The sequence below is a fragment of the Coturnix japonica genome, chromosome 2, assembly GCF_001577835.2.
Source record: "Coturnix japonica isolate 7356 chromosome 2, Coturnix japonica 2.1, whole genome shotgun sequence".
NCBI classification, from domain to species: domain Eukaryota; kingdom Metazoa; phylum Chordata; class Aves; order Galliformes; family Phasianidae; genus Coturnix; species Coturnix japonica.
Window position 1 is genome coordinate 29,943,884 of NC_029517.1, and position 9,120 is coordinate 29,953,003.

The window sequence follows — 9,120 nt, forward strand, 5'->3', positions numbered from 1 at the left end:
CACTTAGATGAGATGAATTTGGTGCAAACCATCACAGGACACTCGTGTTGAACTAGGAAGTTAGTGAAAGGATTATACCATGCTAATTAGCATCTACTATTAAGATAGGATCTGAGTCTAAAATACAATGGGCCTCCTCAAGTACTTCCATAGGTGAACATTCTTGTTCTTAATGAGATCCTGTGTTCTCCCTTATCTCCATTGCAAACTTGGGTTTGTCTAGCAAGGAAATTCACCCAGGCTGAGACTGGGTGTGGATCTGAGGTGGAGTAGCAAGTTCTGCACGGATGTTCGCAGCCATTTCCATGTGTGAACAAGTCTTTAGCCTCCAGTCACAGACTTCTTTAATAACAGTTCTGTATCTGGAGCTGTGTCACTCTACAGATTACAAATTACTCAATGAACTTGCCTGGTACTTAGGTCAGATCCACCTCTCTGTTCTGTAGGAAGCAGATAGGCATCCGAAAGCTAGCACCCACTGAAAAGTGTTCATTGGCTCAAAACAAATCTCTACCACTTTTAACTCTGTGATACACAAATCCTCTGAATTGTGCAAATTAACTTCTGCCATACAGAGAGTGTGTAAAATCCTCCCAGTAGAAGGCAAAGAGGGAAGAAAGACATATTCCCTTAGTACATCCAAGATGTATCTGAATTCAAGTATTTGCATGCAGGAAACTCTAGTTTGTGGGTGTTGGTGGGAGACTGCCACTCCTTAGGAAGTATCTCATGTATGAGTGTAAAGGCTTGATGGAAAGTATAGTCTATGGGCAGCACATCTGCCATTCATGTAGAGATGGTGCCTTTTTCTTGCACTGGAGTGAGAAGCCCACAGGAACTTGGCAGAAGGGCTGCCTTCTTTCTCCTGGCTCGCTTTTACAATTCTTTTAGGATATGTTTTTCCTGCTAGGAGATACCACATTCAACACTTTGCTAGAAGCCCAAGTGCTCTTCATGGACCACTGGTCTCTCTGAAGCGGTTGAAAGCAACTATGTTTTCATTGAGAATATCCTTAACTCATACATGAGCGCCTGTCCTAAGAGTGAAGAGCTGGCTTCTATTCTAGACTGCTTTCAATGAGGCACATACAGATCTCCTGTAATCTGCCAGAGCTCTGACGAAGACCCACGTGTTGCCTTTCTTGGCATTTACACTGTGGAGCTCTCCTGCAGAGCCGTTTCTTGCAGGGGAGGTAGAGATGGCTCTCTCTAAAGGTTGCGCTATCATCAGGAAAACACTTGGCAAACGCAGAGCACAGAAGTAAGGAGAGTGGAATAACATCCCTGTATGGGGAGACGAGCTGAGAATTCCCCCCTACGCAAAGAGCTATCAGGTTTAGAACACTACTTTCCTGATTCCTGTCATCATTGCCACTTGCATTTGCTTCTCTTGAGCTGGTGATGACTGGCTTCAGCCCTAACCTACTGCAAACACAGACCCTTCGGCTCTCCCAGCAGCTGCTCTTCCACTGTCCAATTTTCATGCTGAGGTATCCATTTGATTTCATCCTAATCCACACAAAGTTCGGATTTCTCAGTGCTTGGAGAATTCTGACCCAGCAGGCACCAGAGTGGTTATTATATGGGATTAATGCATCTGCTATACAAAGATTCCTTCAAGACTATTTGTGTTTTTTGGGTTTTTTTTGGGGGGTGGGGGTGGGGTTGGGTGTCTTTCTCTTATTTTTTCTGTCACAGTACATGCTTGAAGAATATTTTAACCCTTCTTTTGGCGTGACTTTGTGTGTATGTGTGCATGTGAGTGTGTGCCTAACCCCCTAATGTGGGTGCAAGTTAAGGGATTGGTTTACAAACCCACATTTCCAAAGCACTAGGTCTTGCATGGATCTGGCATGGAAACTTCAGAAAACAGCCAGAATTCAAGTCGTCTCCACTCCCACCCTTTTTATTTCTGTGAATGAGTATGTAAGAGACCTATAAATCCAAAACTGTGCAGGCGTGGAGGAAATCATAAGAGTCAGCCTGGTGATATTACCACGGGGAGCTGTGAAATCACCGAGGATTTATACAAGCACACACGGCGATGTTGTCATTAAAAAGGAAAAAAAAAAAGAAAAGAAATGGAAGGATGGCTGTTTGGCTGTGTGCTGTGTGTGGCAGCCACTTAGGACACATGGTTTTAGTATGCCCACTCTGTGTTCTGCTGGGAGCTGCCAACTCAAGGGCAGAAAGTTTTCCAGTCCCACCACCTGATTGGAAATCAGCCCCTTCTGGGCCAGTATAAAGCAAGACAGAGTTGGTTTGGTGACTTTGGCACTAGGGGAAAGGCTTGTAGGGGAGAGAGGTCATTCCCATTGCTACATTCCAAGCTGCCGTCACTGAGGCCAGCCTCCAGACGACCTCAAAGGGATCTGAACCATCTCCTTGCCCCTGCTGTAGGGTAAAAGTATAAGCTTCATGCAATTAAAAATGTTCTGACTGCCACAAAGTTGGGTATCCTGTCTCCCACCATCTCAACAGAAGATGCTCTTCAGGGTGCAGTGTGCAGTGAGCTCAGCCCATGCTGCTCTGTTGGACTGGGTTGTTGGATTTGTCTCCTCCACAGGAAATCCACATGTGTGCAGTCACCTACGATGGGATGGGTAGTCAGCTCTCACTGCGCAGCTTCCCCTGCAGCCCCCAGGCTTGCTCCTTCCCCCAACTGGGAGGCAGTTTGGCAGCACACGCTCTTGGCTTTATCCTATTTCTAGTGCATCTTTTGTACCCAGCCTGGGTGCCAAAGAGCATTTCCTCTTTCACACTATATGTATCTGAGTTGGAAGGGTTTTGTTTTATTTATGATTCTTTTTTAATTTATATGGATGGATTTTCATAATGATTTTTTTCTTAATCACTGTGGTGACTGCATTAAACATCTAAAACCATGACAAAGTAGAACTAACCTGCTCAGATTTTTCCCTTCTCCAAGGAGTCCTTATTTGCCATAAGGGAAATGGGAGCAGGGAGGGGGTCGGGGATGCCTTAGCAAAGCGTGGCTCCCCGTAAAGTGCACTTCATGCGTCTCAAGGGCCCGGCAACCTGCTGCTAGGCAAAACAGAGTGAAAACGTGTTTAAAGCATGTGTGCCTCCTCTCGCGTTTTCTGGTGTCCGGCTCTGCAGAGGGGACAGAGCTCCGGCTGCGGGCCGGGCCGGGCCGAGAGCTGCGGGCGGCGGCTCCCATCGGGGGCTGAACCCCGTGATAATCCTCTAGGGGAATGGAGAGAGAAGGGCTGGAATGGGGAAAACCGTGAATGGAAAAAAGTTTCAGAGCTTTCCCTACGGGACCGTCTTGCTGTGTTGGTGCCAGAGGGGAAGAAGATTAAGATCAGGTCATTCGTGTTTCCTACCCAGCACGAGTTGGGGTTAAATGGAAAATCGGCAATCGAGGCGTACCTGAGCAATGAACAAGAAAGGAGCAGCACGTGGGATGTGTCTGCAGACTTTCACTTTATATTCTCTTATTTTTTTGATTGGAAGCAAGACCAAAAACATTCAAAATGGGCTTTGTGGATTGGAAATGAAGGACTCATCTATTGCTGTGTACCCATGGCAAGGAGGAATGTGCTGGCACAATGGTGTGGTCCTTCAGGTTTTGAGCAGATTTTTTGCAACTGGATCTTAACAAAAGAACAACAGCAAAAAGAATATATCTGTATGTGTAAGTGTAATAAATAATGCGTGTATGTGTATGTTTCTATGTATATATGTGGATATGAGTATCAGAGAAGATGTGAGATAAGGTACACAACATAGATCTAAGTGGAGAGTGTATGTTATGTCTTGGGAGAAACCAGTGAAGCCAGCTAAAGCACAGGGGGGTGTTTATTCCATTGCACTCACACTCTGCACATCTAGTCCTCAGCCACCTGTAATATTTTGGGTACCCGAAGGAGTGTGACAGGGAAAGATGGACAGCTGAGGCCAAACTGAGGCCATGTGCCACGACATTGTCAAGATGTTATTCTGGAAGGACTCGTTCCAGTTCAGATGCAACCTGTAACGCTTTCTCTCTCTAGCCGCATTGCCAGCACTTTTACGTTGGTCTGAGCAAAATGTTATTGGCCTGGAAAAACGATGCTAATGTCAACTTGGAAAGAATCTGAGAATTTGTCCTGGATTGTGACACTCAGAAGGAAGCATCGCGAGGTGCAGGTGCCCCCCAGTCGCTGGGGATGCCGCGGTCTCTCTGTCTCCTGCCCTGGACGGGGTGCCGCCCGTCCGCCCGCTTCTATTCCTAGAAGGGCTTCTCTGGCAAGGGGGGAAAAAAAAGAATGGGCGAGCACCTGGCAAGGCTCCTTTCATCTCTGCGGCCCATCAGCAGTGGGGGGCGCAAGAAGACAGCAGTTTGTGTAGAGTCGCGGTGATCACAGCCGGGGACCGCCGGCCGGGAGGGAGGAGGAGGTGGGATGCGACGATTGGCGCTGAGGGAGAAGGGATGCTGCGCACGGAGGAGAGAGGGAGGCATGCGCAGGGCTGAGCTGGACTGGAAACAGGAATCTCGGCTTCGGCCAGAGCCCCGCAGAGCCAGGGCTGGGCCGTGTTCCCTCCTCGAATCCTTCATGGGTGCCAGGGACTTCGGGATTTGTTCCCGGGAGATGAGTCTCTAAAGGCGTGTGCTCCGAGCCGACAGAGAACCAGATCTGGACAGCACGGAACAGCACTGCAGGACAGCCCTGAAGAGAGCAGTTAACCACGTCTGCAGCCTTCATGCTATTAGCAGTGCCTCGGGCAGTTCTGCCCTTCCTGAGAAACAACCCCTGCCTTTCCCTGCCAGGGCTTCCCAGTATGTGCTCATTTCCTCTTTCAGAAACAGCAAACACACAGGCACTTGAGCTTTGCTTCTAACATTAGCCTTTCTCACGCCCACTTTCAGTCAGGGCGGTTGCATGAACGTGCCCTGATTTCTCTCTCCCACACAATGCCAATACATCCCAGAGATGGTCAGTCTCTCAGCTGCAGGCTTCCTACCTCAGCTTTCAAGATTCCCTGTTTGTTCCTAGCTGAACTCAGTGTCCACTGGCAAAAGTGTGTTACGTACTGTGAAAGTTTTCTACTCCTCTGCTTTTGTCTTATTTTGTTATCTCATAAGCTCAATAGTCTTCCGAAGCACGATGAGAGAAGCATGATTTGCTTCTGAAGCAAAGCTGAGCTCTGAGAGCACGGAGACAAGCATGGGTGTGCAAGCTTGATCCCCATCAGCACAATTCATCTGTGCTGTCAGCAGTGCTTAGGACAGTGCTCCACGCTCACCTGCCACAGGAGACACCCCTGTCCCTGGCCAGTGTACCATAGGTTGACCAGACAGGGGAAGGAGAGGTGGTGGGAAGGCATTGGTGCACACAGGATGCAAGCCCTGGGCAGAGCTGAGTGAATCAACTTTAAGTACTCAGCCAGAACTCTGATGGATGCTCTGCTTTTGTTAGACAAACCCAGCCTATGGATGCACTATGCCTGAGAGCTCTGCATGCACATATTGGTGCAAAAATAAACTGGGCAGCCACAGCTGCTGTCAGGGTGCACCCTGGTAATTTGGTATTATTTCAGCTTGAATACCTGTAGTCAAATTTTACTGAATTCATGACTGGATGTTTGACTTTTGACTCATGATAGTAGATATTGGGTGAGAATTTCAGACACAGTGTCCCTGGTCCATATTTGAGGTTTGTTTCTTTGTCTTTTTGTTTGATTATTTTCCTCTGTGTAGAACTTGAATGAGACAGAGATGGCCAAAAACTTCTGTCTCAGTCCAACCACTTTTCTCAGAACCCTTAACACAGAGTGAAGAAATTTCCATTGAGATGGTTGTGCTAGGTAGTCTTTATATGTATCTGTAGTTTGTTCCCATTAGGTCATTTTTACTCCTATGTGAATCAAAAGGAAAATTCCCCTTCTTTCCAAGTGATGTACAGTTGTGTCTCTGGAGTTTCCACTTCGGAAAATGCTTGAGCAACCAATCCCCTGATTGTGAGAGGTCCCTCAGCTCTTCAGAGAAACCTTCCATAGAGATTTCTTGTTCCTTTCCTGGGGAAGAAAAGGGTCCCCAGGATCCAAGTATACGAGCTGGGACTTTTGGAATCACAGAAGCATAGAATAACTTGGGCTGTAAAGGACCTTAGGGCCCATCCAGTTCCAACCCTCCTGCAATGGCCAGGGCTGCCACCAACTCAGGCTGCACAGTACCCCATCCAATCTGACCCTGAGTGCCTCCAGGAATGGGGTATCCACAGCTTCTCTGCACCCGTTCTCCCTGGCCAGAGCAGATGTGGATTCCACTTCTATCTCTTTGGTCTGTCCCCAGTGCTTTGAGCTTCAGCTATACCTCTCTGCCCTATCTTGATAAGACTGTGTAAAAGTAGCTTTGCTCCAGCTCAGGGTCAATTGGGCCCATACAGAGCAGAATCAGGCCTAAAGCTGCACAATGGCTGGGAAAAGAAGGGCTACAAGAGGGTACAGACAACTGCCAGCTGTATCTGCACGCTATGCGATGAGGCAAACACCAATGACACAATGTGTGACGAATGTCCCTTATTCAGCCATTCCTCTTGGGGCACAGACACATATGGTGGGGGTTCTGGAAGTGCACAGCACGAAGAGGTGGGGGCTGAGTTCTCCTTTAGTTTAATCTGAAAAAAAATCAAAACCAAAAATAAAAAATCCATGGAGCCATTATAATGCTGTCGATTTTCACTTACCTGTGCCTCCTGCTGTATTAAATTCACACTATATATATTCTTGTGTTTTCAAATCAGTGAGTTTGCCACGCAGATCGTGTTTTTACAGTTCCTGGTAACATTAAAAAGATGCCGCAGTTTTATGGCTCTCGACGAGTCTGGAAGTGATAGCAAGTGAAATCGAAAGCCCAAATTCCTTCACAATGTACTCACTGACAACAGTGAAACGGCAGATCTGGTTTCCACAAGCAAACTGCCCTGGTTGTTCTAGGAGCAGATTAAGGCCCTTCTTCTTCAGGTTTTGATGGAGTAAGCTATGATCTCTGAAGCCTTTGGTGATGGCAGGCAATTGCTGCAAGGAAAATAACAATAAAAAGAAAAGGCAGATGCCCTGTGTACAGATGCCTGGATCCTATATTCAGAGTTGCACAGAGGCAGAGATGTGTCCTGGATGGGATCCTGTAAATGCCATTACACGCTCTCTTGGGCACATCCCACTCGCAGCTCTGTCCTCTCCTCAACGCCACTTACGTGTTGTTTGCTGTCAGTGTATCAGCTTGTATTTACACCCAGCATCATGCACCCATCATTCTCTTCTTTCCAAAGCTTCCACCTCTAACCGGGTCGTAAAAAATACCTTTAATAAAACAGTGATAATTACTCCATTATTGTTAACAGTATCCATTAAAAATGTAAAAATAAGCTGTCTAACGGGTTTCGTCACCGTTTTGCGCTGCGTATCAGCCTTTTTTGGCACTAAATTGTTATGCGATATGACAGTGCTTTCCCCCCCTTAGGGAGACGACAGGGGCTGTGTTTCAGACGGGATGATGGGGCACAGTGGGATCACAGCCATCACTAGACAGCAGCGACCCGGAGTTTTCATACCCGATGACCGACAAGAGAAAAGAAATCTCCCTTGGCTAAGAAATATGTGATGGATTTTTCTTTCTCAGGGCTCCACACTTCAGAGGGACACCTCTGATTTATGACTGTGTTACTCAGGAAATGTTTGAATGCCCCTCTGTATTTCTTTGGTTTGGGATGGGAATGTGTTCGTTGCCTATTTGTACATCGGGAGTCCCTTCTGCTGCTATCTGTGCATTCTGGTTGCTGTCTCCCCACTCTCCCCTCGGCCGTATTTCAGCGAGGAGAACTGAAAGGTCGAAGGAATAAATCAGTTTGGAAAGTTTTGAGGATAGTTTTGACGTCTTGATTGTGACCAACAGAACGAGGGAGAGTTCATTAAAATCTCTGTAGGAAAAAGAGAAAAGAAAAAAAAAAAAAAAAGAAGAAGAAAAAGAAGGAAGAAAGAAAGAAAACCCCGTAGAGATATACTTTCCAATCTGCCTGGAAATTAATCCCAAATGAGGGAGTCTCCTTCCAAATCGGACTTGACAGATCTGTGGGAAACACAAGGCAGAGGCACAGCCGGAGCCGTTCCCGACGCAGCAGCACCGGGCAGAGAGAGGGGAGAAGGACGGGACCGGCTGGACGGGAAGGGGCTGTGCTGGCCGTGCATCCTACTCGGGGGTGTGAAAATAAAGGCAGTGTACGAAGCTCCGTGCTAATGCACTTTGAGCCCAATAGAGCCTTTATTATTACTATTATTATTACTATTTGAATTCCCTTAGACTCCATTCGGGCCTTGAGCTCTGTGTTTACTCTTGGCAAATAGATCTGCGTGTACGTGTGGGTGTCTCTCTGCCTGTCCGTGTGTCAGAGTGTGTTTTGCAGCCCGTGCTGCCGCTGACTCACGCCACCCCTCACAACAGCCAGCAGTACGGGAGCAACAAACATGGGGGGTGGTGTCCCCGTGGGATCGGGCTGAGAGCGGGGTGAGGAAGGAAGCAGCAATGGATCATAAACGAAAATGATCACATCGGTGTGGATAGGCCGGCATAACCCATGGGGACCGTCGCGAGGGCTCCAGACTGATGCAGATATGAAGATTTCCTGCAAACTTCCCGGCAGTCATAGTGTACATCGGCCGGTCTGCGGGAGCTCCCATGCGTTCTGCATTCAGCTCCCTGTTACTGTTCTATTCAGAAAGAGACACGAACGTCCCTCCCCTAGACGCCCCAAAACTCAGTTATGGGGAGTTGCACAGACACAATCGACCTCCTCGACCACCTGCCTGAGCCAGGAGGGAGTCCGAAGGAGAGCTTCCCCGTGAGACCGGCTCTAAGCGGGGCCTCGGGGGAGGCGGACCCTTCACGTAGTCCTCAGAGGAGATGGTGACACAAAAGCAGCCCGTAGGGAAGAGAAGCGATGCCACCAGGCGTGGATAGCGGCCACCGGAGCCCCACGGGCGTGGAGCTGCCCGAGCCGCCCCGTCTGCCTGGCCCGCCTGCTCCGCTCCGCACTACCCTCATCCACTTGCACCTCTCCCCGTCGCAGCTCCGGCCTTTGGGAGCAGGAGGCGGTGGAGACGGGCTGCTCCGTCACT